General features: G+C 43.0%; 1 long non-coding RNA gene across 2 annotated transcripts in view; it reads right to left on the reverse strand.

Annotated features, from left to right (window-relative positions):
• LOC108635857 overlaps nt 1–5,296 on the reverse strand; it is a 177,142-nt gene extending 171,846 nt beyond the window's left edge. For both annotated transcript variants that reach the window (XR_001917990.1, XR_001917988.1), the window contains exon 1: nt 5,171–5,296. This is a non-coding gene — a long non-coding RNA (uncharacterized LOC108635857). The remainder of the gene's footprint in view (nt 1–5,170) is intronic.

The following is a 16,106-nucleotide window of genomic DNA, read 5'->3' on the forward strand; positions in this document are numbered from 1 at the left end:
CATGGACAGAGGAGCCTGGCGGGCCACAGACCGTGAGGTCGCAAAAGAGTAGGACGTGACTTAGTGACTAAACAACAGCATATATAAATATACACTTTTTTTCAGATTATTTTCCTGAACTGTGTGGTCCTGAGTCACATCCCCCACTTCCCTTGTCCCCTATGCACACTTGTTAATAGAAAAACTTAGCAACATCTCAACCTAACTCTGAGAGTTTTCAGTCATTCAAACAATCTCATTCTACTTCTTTCATTCTAGTTCTTTTATTCTTAGTCATGTTCACTTCTAAAGTCTCAGCCTCCTAAGCACTGGAAATCTTAATTTGTAAAACTTCAGTATCATATGCAGTCCACCCAGCCCCCTCCAGCACAGGCTGAATGGTAACTGGAAATAGTGGGGGTGATCAGCCCTCTCACACACCCCCGCTCCATGACCTCTGCTCCCTGACTGCTAAGGAGGTAGGAAGGAATGTTTCTGCTCAGGCCAAGCTTGTCCCTTCCTGTTGGTTGTTGCCACCTCCTTCTCTAACACTGGTTGGCCTTGGTTTTCATAAATGAGGTGAAGACCAGAGTCAGCTCTCCAGTGGATACGTGTCATTCGATTTTTCTACCAAGACCCCTATCTGGGGCTTCGTCTAGACAGCCATCACTCTGCGAGGCCTAGGTAAGGCCTGACCCCTTCCTTAACGCCCCCATCACCACCATATCAGCCTCAGGGACAGGAGGTCCACCTCTGAACCCTTCTGGATGAGGCTTCCTGATCCTCCCTTTCCAAGGAAACCTCCTCTCAGTGAAACAGGAGGTTGGAAAATCCTACCCACTATGGTGAAGATCTTTTAAGTGATTTTCATTTTGAAACTTAGATCTTAAAAGCATAAAATTAGGGGGTGGGATGAATTGGGAAAGTGGGAGTGACTTATATACACTCCTACGTGTAAAATAGATAATTATAAAATAGATGACTATTGAGAACCTGATGCAGAGCACCAGGAACTCTACTCAGTGCTCTCTGCTGACCTAAATGGGAAGGAAATTCCCCAAAGAGGGAGTGTATGTATATGTTAGATTTATTTTACCATATAGCAGAAACTAACACAACATTATAAAGCAGCCATACCCCAAGAAAAATAAAAAATAAACAACCAGACAAAAAAAAGAACGAAATGTATAAACTGCTTACTAGCAGCCAGGAGGTGGTAGAGATATGCTCCCACCCTCGCAGGCAAGGCTCCCTCCAAGTTTCTTTCCAGCCACAGCTGCAGGGCTGCTACCTACCTTACAATGAAGTTCCTCAGTTGCTCAGTCCCATCTGACTCTTTGTGACCCCATGGACTGTAGCCCGCCAGGCTCCTCTGTCCACGGAATTCTCTAGGCAAGAATACTGGAGTGGGTTGCCATCTCTTCCTCCAGGGGATCTTCCCAACTCAGGTATCAAATCTGTATGCCCCATGTCTCCTGTATTAGCAGGTGGATTCTTTTTCACTGAGCCACCAGGGAACACGCTCCCCCACCCCCCACCCTGCCCTTATAATGAAACTTCTCTTTTAAAAGACTGGTCAGTAGCCTCAAAAGTAAAACTCTGATTGTAATCTGTTTCCTCTTTCTTGTCTCGATCAAAAACTGTTCTAGTAAGAAACTCACTACACTCTCAAAGCCTCAAGCTTTCAGTTTGCATTGAAAGAATATACCTGTACACTGACATCAACCTCTGTTCCCAAAGGCAAGTATATGAGAAATCTCATCTCTGTTTTCAAAATATGTTAAAACACGTTAGCTTGGGTTTTTTGTACCTTCTCTTTCCTTCCATTCTGCTTTTAGGTCACAGGAATCTTTCCAAGCTAAGGCTTAAATCACGAGGACTGTGACTTCTTTGACCAAGTCCTGGCAACAGACACATCCTCGCACCCCAAGCACCTCCTAAGTACACAGCCCTGAAGCAGAACCATGGCCCTGTTCCTTCAACACCGCAGCTTTCTCCTCTCCTCAAGCCAAGGGGCAGAATCTCAGTCATCACCTGGTCCTGACCCTTCCCCTCAAGCCCTAAGCTCCTCAGTTGATAAAAATATCTAGGAAAAGTACAAATCAGAGATGTCTCAAGTCTTCCACAGGCCTCAGCTGTTCACCTGTCTCCATGCCCCCTCAGAGGCAGTGGCGCACATAGCCTTTTACAAGCAAGCATGGGGGTGGAGAGGGGAAATTATGATAAGAATATGAATCATACAATTAATTCACCAAAATATTTCCAACCAGGTCCTGTCCTTGTGCTCTGTTTTCTCAGTGCTCAACTCACCTGGACTTTAAGGTGGCCCTTCACAATGTGACGTCAGGGCACATTTCCGAGGAAGTAAGATATGCTGGCATGTGATTTCATAAAAGGGGCCTTAGATGTCAGTCTCTATGAATCAGACTCCAAGAAGGGTGGTGAAAAGTAGGGAGACTCCATTTCACGTAATCTATCTCTACTCCTGAAAGAAAGGCAAGGCCAAAGAATGCTCAAACTACTGCACGATTGCACTCATCTTAGTCGGACACGACTGACGCGACTTAGCAGCAGCAGCAGCAGCACACGCTAGCAAAGTAATACTCAAAATTCTCCAAGCCAGGCTTCAGCAATACGTGAACCATGAACTTCCAGGCGTTCAAGATGGTTTTATTTTCAAGGCAGAGGAACCAGAGATCAAATTGCCAACATCTGCTGGATCATGGAAAAAGCAAGAGAGTTCCAGAAAAACATCTATTTCTGCTTTATTGACTATGCCAAAGCCTTTGACTGTGTGGATCACAATCAACTGTGGAAGATTCTGAAAGAGATGGGAATACCAGACCACCTGACCTGCCCCTTGAGAAACCTGTATGCAAGTCAGGAAGCAACAGTTAGAACTGGACATGGAACAACAGACAGGTTTCAAATAGGAAAAGGAGTATGTCAAGGCTGTATATCCTCACCCTGCTTATTTAACTTACACGCAGAGTACATCATGAGAAACGCTGGACTGGAAGAAACACAAGCTGTAATCAAGATTGCTGGGAGAAATATCAATAACCTCAGATATGCAGATGACACCACCCTTATGGCAGAAAGTGAAGAGGAACTAAAAAGCCTCTTGATGAAAGTGAAAGAGGAGAGTGAAAAAGTTAGCTTAAAGCTCAACATTCAGAAAACAAAGATCGTGGCATCTGGTCCCATCACTTCATGGGAAATAGATGGGAAAACAGTGGCTGACTTTATTTTAGGGGGCTCCAAAATCACTGCAGATGGTGATTGCAGCTATGAAATTAAGATGTTTACTCCTTGGAAGGAAAGTTATGACCAACCTACATAGCATATTAAAAAGCAGAGACATTACTTTGTCAGCAAAGGTCCATCTAGTCAAGGCTATGGTTTTTCTTGTAGTCATGTATGGATGTGAGATATGGACTATAAAGAAGGCTGAGTGCCAAAGAATTGGTGCTTTTGAACTGTGGTGTTGAAGAAGACTCTTGAGAGTCCCTTGGACTGCAAGGGAATCCAACCAGTCCATCCTAAAGGAGATCAGTCCTGGGTGTTCATTGGAAGGACTGATGTTGAAGCTGAAACTCCAATACTTTGGCCACCTGATGCGAAGAGCTGACTCATTTGAAAAGACTGATGCTGGGAAAGATTGAGGGCAGAAGGAGAAGGGGACGACAGAGGATGAGATGGTTGGATGGCATCACTGACTCAATGGACATGGGTTTGGGTGGACTCCGGCAGTTGGTGATGGACAGGGAGGCCTGGCGTGCTGTGATTCATGGGGTCACAAAGAGTCAGACACGACTAAGTGACTGAACTCAACTGAACTTACTCCTGAAGTCTGTGAAATAATCTACTAATTTGTCTACTTTGAAGCTTTCACTTGGGTTGAATTCATAGACATTTAGTAGTAAAATAATTGGACAAGAGTAGATGGTTCAAATGCACAGCTAATGGGGTTTCAATCCTCTTTCTACATCTTCTTTTTGGCTTACCTGATTAGCTGCCGTTCCTGGTTCAGGATAAGACTTCTACTATTTATGAATAGGCAAGTTTTCATCTGTTTGTGCAATCTAAGGGGTTCAAAAATTTCACCCCATTAACAGAGCCATCTCTATCAACCTGTCATTGCTGTCTGAAATTTTACTCATTAACCATTTACTTCTTTGTAATAAGTAATATCTCTAGGATAGCTAAAGTATCCTTTTAAAAATGCAATTAGTTTTTAAAGTGCAATTATTAACCTTGGGAAAAAGAACACTTTATGTTATGTGAATTTATCTGATTGCTTTTAATTTGAAACGAGCAACAAATACCCTGACTCCACTGATGTTCTTGGGAATATAGACCATGATTACTGGGAAAATGGGGTGTAACTAATACATCCCCAGCCTTGACATGACTGCTACAATCAATAAGGCCACCTTTTAAAAAGTATCCCTAATTCAAAGACACAGAATCTTCATCCTTTAGATTCTAGGGACTCTACATTTTTTTCCACCTTAACCCAGAGGGAGGGTGACTTGAGTGAGAGCCCTCCCACCAACTCACAGTGAAAATGTAGTGTGAGTCAAAAAGCATCTCTGTGGCCTTAAGCCACTGAAAGTGTTGGATTTATTTGTTACTGACACAGTCTAATCTTTTCCTTTGTCCACCCCCCACCCCGCCGAGTTTGCCTCCCTAATGCAATCTCTGGAAATCAATGAGGGATGTTTTCACGGTCCCCAGATCCCCTCTGGCTGTTGTTTGTCCCTTCTGCTGTACATCCCCAGCAGAATGGGGATTTGATTTGTTGCTGCTACTGTGTCGGACTCAGAAGTTATCTCTTGACATTTTGTAGGTTCTGCTGTTCTGCTTCTGGGGGCAGCTCTCCTCCTCTGACTCCTCTTCTTCCTTCTCCTCTCCTCCTGTTTCTCCCCTTCTTCACCACTTTCTTCCTTGCCCCTTTGCCAACTCGCCAAATTATACAATTATATAATATAATTATATTAATAGAAGAAAGGAGAAAAAATATGATCATCCCAATGAAACAGAAAAAAAGCATTTAACAAATTCCAATACTCATTTATGATTAAAAACTTTTAACACACTAAAAGGAAATTTCCTAAATCTGTAAAAGGGCTTCTATAAAAACTCTACAGTTAATATCATCTTTAATTTGAAAGACTGAGTTCCTTACCTCTGAGATGAGGAATGAGACAGAGATTTCCACTTCAACCAGTTTTCATGGTTAATTGTCAACACACACACACACACGTAACTCTGTTTCTCTGGAGTTCAGTTCAGTCGCTCAGTCGTGTCTGACTCTTTGCAACCCTGTGAATCACAGCATGCCAGGCCTCCCTGTCCATTACCAACTCCCAGAGTTCACTCAGACTCATGTCCATCAAGTCGGTGATGCCATCCAGCCATCTCATCCTCGGTCGTCCCCTTCTCCTCCTGGCCCCAATCCCTCCCACCATCAGAGTCTTTTCCAATGAGTCAACTCTTCTCATGAGGTGGCCAAAGTACTGGAGTTTCAGCTTTAGCATCATTCCTTCCAAAGAAAGCCCAGGGCTGATCTCCTTCAGAATGGACTGGTTGGATCTCCTTGCAGTCCAAGGGACTCTCAAGAGTCTTCTCCAACACCACAGTTCAAAAGCATCAATTTTTCAGCACTCAGCCTTCTTCACAGTCCAACTCTCACATCCATGGTTTTTCCACTGGAAAAACCATAGCCTTGACTAGACGGACCTTAGTCGGCAAAGTAATGTCTCTGCTTTTGAATATGCTGTCTAGGTTGGTCATAACTTTTCTTCCAAGGAGCAAGCGTCTTTTCCCTGGCTAATACATCACTCTATTTACCAGTGTACTAGAGATACTAGCCAGTGCAACAAGGCAATCAAAATAATGTAAAGGCATATACATTGGAATGTAAAAGCATACAGATTGTCAAAAAAAAAACAAAAAACAAAAAAAAAGAGGTACAACTGTATGTATTTACAGATGATACAATCTTCTGTGTAGAAAAGCCCAAGGAACCTATGAAATCTATTAGAATCACTGAGTTTAGCAGTACCACAGGATGAAAAATTAGTGTATACAAATCAATTGTATTTCTGTACACTAGCAACCAACAACCTGAAAATGAAGTTAAGAAAACAAATATAATAGCATCAAAAGGAATAAAATATTAGGAATAAAGTTAACAAAAGAAATGTAAGACTTATACAATGGAAACAATATAGCCTTGCTGAAAAAAATGTGAAAGATCTACATAAATGGGAAAATATAGTACACTCACAGAACACAAGACGTCATATTGTTAAGATTGCAGTTCTTCCCAAAACGGTCTATAGATTCAACACAACTCCAGTTGAAACCCCATTTTTTTGGAGAAATTGACAAGGTAACCCTACAATATGTAATGCAAAGGATCTAGATTAACCAAAATATTTTTTTAAAAAGAACAAGTTTTACACTATCAAGCTGCAATAATAAGACAGTGTGATATTGGCATAAAGACAGACATATTAGATTAAAGACAGATAATAGAGACTGTGTAGGCAATTAGATAGACGAAAGACATGTCATAGAGCTCAGAAATAATCCTGCACATTTACGGTAAACTGACAACTGACAATGGTGGTAGGCAATTCAGTGTTGAAAGGGTAATAAAGCTCTCTGTGCTACTCACTTGGATACACATATGCAGAGAAATCAAACCTTAGATCCCTATGACACGCCATACATAGAAATCAACTCACCATGCATCATAGATCTAAATTTCGAGAGCTAAAAAATTCCTAGAAAATTTCTAAATGATAACAGAGAAAAACCTTTATGATCTTGTGATCTTGGCATAGGCAAAGATTTCTTAGAAACTGAAAACATGATCTGTAAAAGATAAAAACTGATACATTGGATTACATTAGAGTGGAAAACTTTTGCTTTTTAAATGAGAACATGAAGAGAATGAAATGATAGCCACAGACTGGGAGAAGTATATATAAACCATATATAATAAAGCAATTTTGGATAAAGGAATTGTTTCTACTATAAAGAGTGTTATAGCTCAATAATAGGAAGACAATCTAATTTTTTAAATTAGCAAAACATTGGAAAAGACATTTCACGAAAGAAAACACGCATAAGGACAATAAGCATGTGAAGATATTCTCAACACTGTTAGTCATTAGCTAATGCAAATTAAATCAGGAAATGCCACTTCATACCTATTAGATTTGCCATAGCGAAAATGGCTTTCAATACCAAATGTGGCTGAAGATGTGGAGAAAGTGCAACTGGCTAGAATATACAACAGTATAGTCACTTTAGGAAATAGTCTAACAGTTTCTTAAAAAGTTAAACAGACATACCTGATGACTCTGCAGTTCCATTCTTAGCCTTGACTCAAGGGAAATGAAAATATATGCTTACACAAAAACTTGTACATGAAGGTTGATAATAGCATTTTTCATAGTAGCCTCAAATTGGAAGCAACCAAATGTCCTAGCATCTGATGAATAAATAAAGAAAGAAACTATGGCCTGTCCTTACATGGGACACAACCCACTCCAGTATTCTTGCCTGGAAAATTCCATGGATAGAGGAGCCTGGTGTGCTACAGTCCATGGGGCCACAAAAGAGTCAAGACATGACTGAGAACTCATACACACTTAGAGTAACATGCGTGAAGCTTAAAAACACTATGCTAAGAAAAGCAGCCAGACACAAGCAACTACAAATTGTGAATGATTCCATTTACCTGAAATGGAAGGTGAGAAAGGAACTAGATCAGAGGACCCGTCAGTATCGTGGGCAGCAGTCTTAGAGGGCTTCAGAGCAGACCACTGCAGAGCTCCCTAGGGCTGACTGACACTGGGTGCTGAGCCTGTGGAGGGTGTGGGGTGAATTCCCTGGGTGTAGTGGTGGAAGACACCCAGGAGAAGAACACCTGCCCTACCTCCCAGGCTGGAGGCAGAATCGCAGTAAGAACACTGATGGGCAGGGGCCTGGCTGTGGGCTCCCACAAGCAGCTCAAGGCCAAGGGCCAGCAATGGATTATCATGATCCGAAGAGCCGCACTTGTCCTGCGCCAGCCATGCCTCTGTGGGTGTAACCAAGTGATCACTGACATCGACACGGGAGGTAAAAGTTGGAGCAAAAAAAAAGCTGCAGCCTTTCCTATCACCAGGGTTGTGTTAAGACAAATCTCACATGAGGCACTGTAGACAGTTCTCCCTGTTCTTAAAATGAAAATATTAAAAGGAAGCAAATATCATTTCTAACGAAGAGGGACTTTTGACAGGATATTTGCAGACATGGCATGTCCCGTGTTTTGTAGCAATGCAGGTGTCTCTGACGGGCTGCACTGGTCTCTCTGTACCTTGCTTACCAAGCACAGACAATAATCAGAGTCGGCTGATGCCGTCTACTTCCCAGAAAATAGGAAGCCCTGCTGAGAGTGCGAGGCAAGGAGTCTCCAGCTCCACACAAGGATCTGACCCAAGGTTTTTCCTAAGAGTGCGCTGCAGGTAATGTCAGATAATTCCTATAAGCTGACACATTGTACACACAGTTGTCTAAATAGGGGAATCAGGCAGAGTGAAAACAATGCTTCCCTGGAAAGGTGACAATTATAAGGTTAGAACAAAGTTAGAGTTTCAGGGACTGGAAAGAAAGAAATGGACTAAGGGGGACAGACCTTAAGCACAGGTCTGATTAAAAGAACCATTTACAAAACTACCATTGGTGGTTGTTGCTGTTCAGTAGCTAAGTCATGTCTGATTCTCTGTGACCCCACGGACTACAGCCATTGGTATCAGACCCTAAAAAAATTTTAGAACAAGTTTCTTTCCTAAACCTCTACGGTGATCAGACATAACTTTTATATTCATGAAAAACAAATTTAAAACATACAAGAAAGCTGAGTATGTCTAGAGAAGTGGCAAAGCTAAACCCTTACCAAGCCAAGCCTGCCAGTAACTTACAGTCTCTGATTTTTGTTCCTAAATTAAGAAACAGATTTTGAACAAATGTTCAGGGCTATCATCATAAATACCAAGTGCTAATATATCAAAGTGGTTTGTTCATTAAGACAAAGTTAATCCCCGCATCCCCCCCTCCACCCAAAAAAAACCACAAAAGCCTGGGTTTGGAACAGGAAGTCCCTAGACTGTCTGCCCTATGCGAATGCCATCACCACCTTAGAAGCCCGCATAATTTGGACAGGAAAGAGAAGATCCTATACACTCATTATTCATGGTCTCGGTTTTAAACTGTTCTCTTCCTAACATTCTCATCACCTTGGTCCATCATGCTTTCAAAGCACTTTGGCCATGAACATCGCTTCTTTTTTCCCTTTATCTTACTTGACATCATTGTTAACTCTGCTCATTTCCTGTATGAGATCATTAGTTCTCCTTAAGAGGATGCTGGGTTAACATGCCTTCAAGGTTGGCCCAAAGCTGGTCTACCTCGGCGCTGGCCAGTGTGAGTGGCATCACCACAGGGCTCCCCCGTGAACAAGAGCTGGTCTGGACAGCAACCAACATACCTTTCCTTTGAAGAAACTGTTCTTCAGGAATGGCAGATAGGAAAATAACTTATAATAAAAAAATACTTATAATAAAAAAAATTTGCTTTGGCAAATTAAAACAGTAACAAAAATCTTCCTTAGGCCGGAATACAGCCAAAGATGCCCTGCAATCCTAGGCAATGTATGTCTTTAGAAAGTTTATTTAAAAGCCCGCTAGTTAGTAATGATAGTTTGGACAAACCTAGACAGCATATTAATGAGCAGAGACATCACTTTGCCAGCAAAGGTCCTCAGAGTCAGCCTATGGTTTTTCCATTAGTCATATGTGGATGTGAGAGTAGGACCATAAAGAAGGCTGAGCGCCGAAGAATTGATGCTTTCAAACTGTGGTGCTGGTGAAGACTCTTGAGAGAACTTGAACTGCAGGGAGATCAAACCAGTCAATCCTCTAAAGGAAATCAACACTGAATATTCATTGGAAGGACTGTGGCCGAAGCTCCAACACTTTAGCCACCTGAGGCAAAAAGCCAACTCATTGGAAAACACTCTGATGCTGGGAAAGATTGAAGGCAAAAGGAGAAGGGGCGGCAGAGGATGAGATGGTTAGAAAACATCACTGACTCAATGGACATGAGTTTGAGCAAATTTCATGCTTTCCTGGTGGCTCAAACAGTAAAGAATCTGCATGCAATGCAAGAAACCCCTGTTCGATCCCTGGGTCGGGAAGATGCCCTGGAGAAGGGAATGGCTGTCTACTTCAGTATTCTTGCCTGGAGAATTCCATGGACACAGGAGCCTGGCAGGCTATAGTCTAAGGGGTTGCAAAGAATCAGATATGACTTACCAACTGAACAACAACAAAATCAGTAATGGAGAGGTCACACTGAAAACCCCTTTCCACGCTCATGCCTCCTTCTACAGAAAATTGCTCTGCCTCCTGCCTTGCTGTCTAAGTGGCCACAGTTGGATGACATTGCCCTGACACTCTTGGCCTCAGCAGACTAGGAAAGAAGTGAATATCTCACCCAAAGCAGCCACATTCCAAGGCTGGCCTGGCACCAAAAGATAAGCTGAGCGTATTTGTTTCCTAGGCGGTTGTAACAAATGACCACACACTGGGTGGCTTAAAATGGCAGGGATGTATTATCTTACTGTTCTAAGGCTGGAGGTCTGCAATCAAGCTCCAAAGGGTCTAGGGAAGATGCCTTCTTGCAGTTGCTGGTGGTTGCCAACAATCCTGCTTTCTCTTTGGCTTCTAGGTCTAATTGTCTCTGTTGTCACATGCCATTTTCTCTGTGAGCCTTTTCTTGTTTTCTGTGTTCTAAGTTGACCTCTTCTTTTAAGGACACCCATCATATTGGACTCGGGACCTACTCAAGTACAGGCTGATTTCATCTGAACTTGATTACATCTGAAAGATGTCATTTCCAAATAAGGTCACATTCACGGGTCCTGGGGCTGGAGATGAGGGTGGGCTAGGACTTGGACTTGAATATGTCCTTTCGGGGGACCCACTTCAACCTTCAAATATTGGATCATTCAAAGATTTTCTCTTTGGAATGTGAACTAAGAGAGACACAGAAAGAATGAGTTGAGAGTGAAGTTCAAAGAGGAATGATGTGGTGAGCTTGAATCAGGGCCATGGCAGCTGAAAGTCATGTGTAAACTGAAGAGCCTTGGGGCAGAGGCCAGGGAGCTGAAGGCAGAGGGAGGAGACAGGAAGAGCCACAGAGGGGCCCCAGGATGCTCAGGATAGCTCTGAAGCTGCCCAGTAAGCTTGACTGTCACCTCCAAGCCCCCGCTAACACTATATTCATTGGAAGGACTGATGCTGAAGCTAAAGCTCCAATACTTTGGCCATGTGATGCGATGAGCCAACTCACTGGAACAGACCCTAAGGATGGGAAAGCTTGAGGGCAGGAGGAGAAGGGGGTGACAGAGGATGAGATGCTTGGAGGGCAACATCAACTCAATAGGCATGAGTTTAAGCAAACTCCAGGAGATCATGAAGGACAGGGAAGCCTGGTGTGCTGTGGTCCATGGGGTCACAAAAAGTCATATACAACTGAGCGACTGAACAACAGTGCTATATTAATCCTCTCCACTTAAGGCAACTGCTTTAACAGTTTGTTCCTCACAACTGCAGGAGCTAAGATGAAAGTGTCCCAGGAAATCTCCTTTTAGAGAGGACAGAGGCTGGAGAGCTGTGGTGACTCCAGTTCAGGGTTCTGCCTCCCAGTATCTGTCCCTCTGGATGCATTGGACTCTCAAGTGGAATCCAGCCTCAGGCAGTGGGAGGACTCTCCTTCTGTACCTCTCTGGAAGAATGATATTTACCCACAGGAGGCCAGGAACAAGTCAGTTGTCTTCTAAGGTGACCCAGGCCTGGCTATCCTGGAGTCCTGGATATGAAGCCAGTCCCTGGGTGGACATGCAGCTAGGCTTAGACACAGTGATTGCTGGTTATCTATTCCATCAAACTCACAAAGGCATGAAAGGGAAGCTGGTACAGGGCGTGGAATAAGCCAGAATGACTTGGTCAAGGACTGTACTTTTCACTTTCAACCTGGGTCTCCCCATCCTGTCTCTCCCACAGCTGCCACAGAACAGGCCACTACAAACTTTCCTACCGCAAGTGTGTCTGTGTCTTAGTCGCTTCAGTTGAGTCTGGCTCTTTGAGACTCCATGGACTGTAGCCCGCCAGGCTCCTCTGTCCATGGGATTCTCCAGGCAAGAATACTGGAGTGAGTTGCCATGCCCTCCTCCAGGGGCTCTTCCTGACTCCAATATTGAACCACATGTCTTAGGTCTCCTGCTATGGCAGGCAGGTTCTTTACCACTAGTGCCACCTGGGAAGCCCATTTTAATGGCTGGTAAACTCATTTTATTTTAAATTTAAATGCCAAGGGAAAAATTTGGAAGTCAGCAAAGTGGATTCTGGTGCCGTGGCTCTCCTATGCCCTGGAGCTCTGAACAGGGCTTTGACTGGATAAGTGAGAATGTGAACCTAAGTGATCTTGGGGTGGGGGGGAGGGGTCCCTCGTTTAACCACTGACCTACGACTCCTTGAGACTACCTGGTTCTTGGTCTTAAATACAGAGGTCCTAGAGTAGGGGGGGAACCTACCGAATTTGAGACCAACTGTCTGCAGAAATATGTAGGAATTTACTACAGATTATTTTATTTAATCCTCAAAACCATGTTAAGAAATAGATTTGACAGTTTAGGAATGAGAGGATCAGAAACATGATAGAAATTTCCAGTATTTGAATTTCTAGTTGAGCAGAATATACTGGGAGATCAATATCATTTGGAACTTTTTATTTTCATCAGTTTTTTTTTTTCTTTAGAAGAGAACAAGAAGTTACAGAAATTTTAAAAAAAAAAAGGTAGTGCAGTCTTGGGATCAGTCACTCAGTTCAGTCACTCAGTCGTGTCCGACTCTTTGCGATTCCATGGACTGCAGCACGCCAGGCTTCCCTGTCCATCACCAACTCCCGGAGTTCACCCAAACTCATGTCCATCGAGTCGGTGATGCCATCCAACCATCTCATCCTCTGTGTCCCCTTCTCCTCACTCCTTCAGTTTCCCAGCATCAGAGTCTTTTCCAATGAGTCGGTTCTTCGCATCAAGTGGCCAAATTATTGAAGGTTCAGCTTCAGCATCAGTCCTTCCAATGAACACCCAGGACTGATATCCTTTAGGATGGACTGATTGGATCTCCTTGCAGTCCAAGGGACTCTCAAGAGTCTTCTCCAGCACCACAGTTCAAAAGCATCAATTCTTCTGTACTCTCTTTATAGTCCAGCTCTCACATCCATACATGACCACTGGAAAAACAATAGCTTTGACTAGACACACATTTGTTGGCAAAGTAATGTCTCTGCTTTTTAATATGCTGTCTAGGTTGGTCATAACTTTCTTTCCAAAGAATAAGCATCTTTTATTTTCATGGCTGCAGTCACCATCTGCAGTGATTTTGGAGACCCAAAAGAAAGTCTCTCACTGTTTCCACTGTTTCCCCATCTATTTGCCATGAAGTGATGGGACCAGACGTCATGATCTTAGTTTTCTGAATGTTGAGCTTTAAGCCAACTTTTTCACTCTCCTCTTTCACTTTCATCAAGAGGCTTTTTAGTTCCTCTTCACTTTCTGCCATAAGGGTAGTGTCATCTCCATATCTGAGGTTATTGATATTTCTCCCAGCAATCTTGATTCCAGTTTGTGCTTCCTCCAGCCCAGCGTTTCTCATGATGTACTCTGCATAGAAGTTAAATAAGCAGGGTGACAATATACAGCCTTGATGTACTCCTTTTCCTATTTGGAACCAGTCTGTTGTTCCATGTCCAGTTCTAACTGCTGCTTCCTGACCTGCATACAGATTTCTCAAGAGGCAGGTCAGGTGGTCTGGTATTCCCATCTCTTTCAGAATCTTCCACAGTTGATTGTGATCCACACAGTCAAAGGCTTTGGCATAGTCAATAAAGCAGAAATAGATGTTTTTCTGGAACGCTCTTGCTTTTTCCATGATCCAGCAGATGTTGGCAATTTGATCTCTGGTTCCTCTGCCTTTTCTAAAACCAGCTTGAACATTGGGAAGTTAATGGTTCACGTATTGCTGAAGCCTGGATTGGAGAATTTTGAACATTACTTTACTAGCGTGTGAGATGAGTGCAATTGGGCGGTAGTTTGAGCATTCTTTGGCATGTCCTTTCTTTGTGATTGGAATGAAAACTGATCTTTTCCAGTCCTGTGGCCACTGCTGAGTTTTCCAAATTTGCTGGCATATTGAGTGCAGCACTTTCACAGCATCATCTTTCAGGATTTGAAATAGCTCAACTGGAATTCCATTACCTCCGCTAGCTTTGTTCATAGTTATGTCTACTTTGGCAGACTCTCCAAGGGCTTTTTCTAAGGTTCACTTGACTTCACATTCCAGGATGTCTGGCTCTAGGTGAGTGATCACACCATCGTGATTATCTTGGTAGTGAAGATCTTTTTTGTACAGTTCTTCCGTGTATTCTTGCCACCTCTTCTTAATATCTTCTACTTCTGTCAGGTCCATACCATTTCTGTCCTTTATCAAGCCCATCTTTGCATGGAATATTCCCTTGGTATCTCTAATTTTCTTGAAGAGATCTAGTCTTTTCCATTCTGTTATTTTCCTCTATTTCTTTGCACTGATCACCGAGGAAGGCTTTCTTATCTCTCCTTGCTATTCTTTGGAACTCTGCATTCAGATGGTTATATCTTTCTTTTTCTCCTTTGCTTTTTGCTTCTCTTCTTTTCACAACTATTTGTAAGGCCTCCCCAGACAGCCATTTTGCTTTTTTGCATTTCTTTTCCAAGGGGATGGTCTTGATTGCTGTCTCCTGTACAATGTCACAAACCTTCGTCCATAGCTCATCAGGCACTCTATCTATCAGATCTAGGCCCTTAAATCTATTTCTCACTTCCACTGTATAATCATAAGGGATTTGATTTAGGTCATACCTGAATGGTCTAGTATGTTTCTAGACCAAATGGTCTAGAAAGTTTCCCTACTTTCTTCAATTTAAGTCTGAATTTGGCAATAAGGAGTTCATGATCTGAGCCACAGACCGGGAGTCAGCTCCCAGTCTTGTTTTTGCTGACTGTATAGAGCTTCTCTGTCTTTGGCTGCAAAGAATATAATCAATCTGATTTCGGTGTTGACCGTCTGGTGATGCCCATTTGTAGAGTCTTCTCTTGTGTTGTTGGAAGAGGGTGTTTGCTATGATCAGTGTGTTCTCTTGGTAAAACTCTATTAGCCTTTGCCCTGCTTCATTCCGCATTCCAAGGCCAAATTTGCCTGTTACTCCAGGTGCTTCTTGACTTCCTACTTTTGCATTCCAGTCCCCTATCATGAAAAGGACATCTCTTTTGGGTGTTAGTTCTAAAAGGTCTTGTAGATCTTCATAGAACTATTCAACTTAAGCTTCTTCAGCATTACTGGTTGGGGCTTAGACTTGGGTTACTGTGATATTGAATGGTTTGCCTTGGAAACGAACAGAGATCATTCTGTCATTTTTGAGACTGCATCCAAGTACTGCATTTTGGACTCTACTGTTGACCATGATGACTACTCCATTTCTTCTGAGGGCTTCCTGCCCACAGTAGTAGATATAATGGTCATCTGAGTTAAATTCACCCATTCTAGTCCATTTTAGTTCACTTCTGTAAAAAAAACAAAAACAAAAACAAAACAGCCTGGCAGCTTATATCAGAGTTTCTCAGAAGCACTCTGGGCCTTCCGGTTTGGCACTCAGATGGGGAGCACTGAGCAGAGGGAGGCAGCGGCATGGGAGGAGCCCTTGTGATGCCAGAGGCTGAATGTGTCCCCTCGTGAAGTGTCCACGTCCTCACCCTCTGTCCCTGTGACTGTGAGGCCGAATGTGCCCCCTCGAGAAGTGTCCAAGTCCTTACCCTCTGTCCCTGTGATTGTGACTTTTCTTGGAAATAGGGTTTTTGCAGACGTAATTATGAGGATCTTGAAATGAGACTGATTGGATTTAGGGTGGACCCAATTCCAATGAGTGGCGATCTTCAAGAGGAAAAAGGAAGGAGGTTTGAGATG

The sequence above is a fragment of the Capra hircus genome, chromosome 4 (assembly GCF_001704415.2).
Source record: "Capra hircus breed San Clemente chromosome 4, ASM170441v1, whole genome shotgun sequence".
Lineage (NCBI taxonomy): Eukaryota > Metazoa > Chordata > Mammalia > Artiodactyla > Bovidae > Capra > Capra hircus.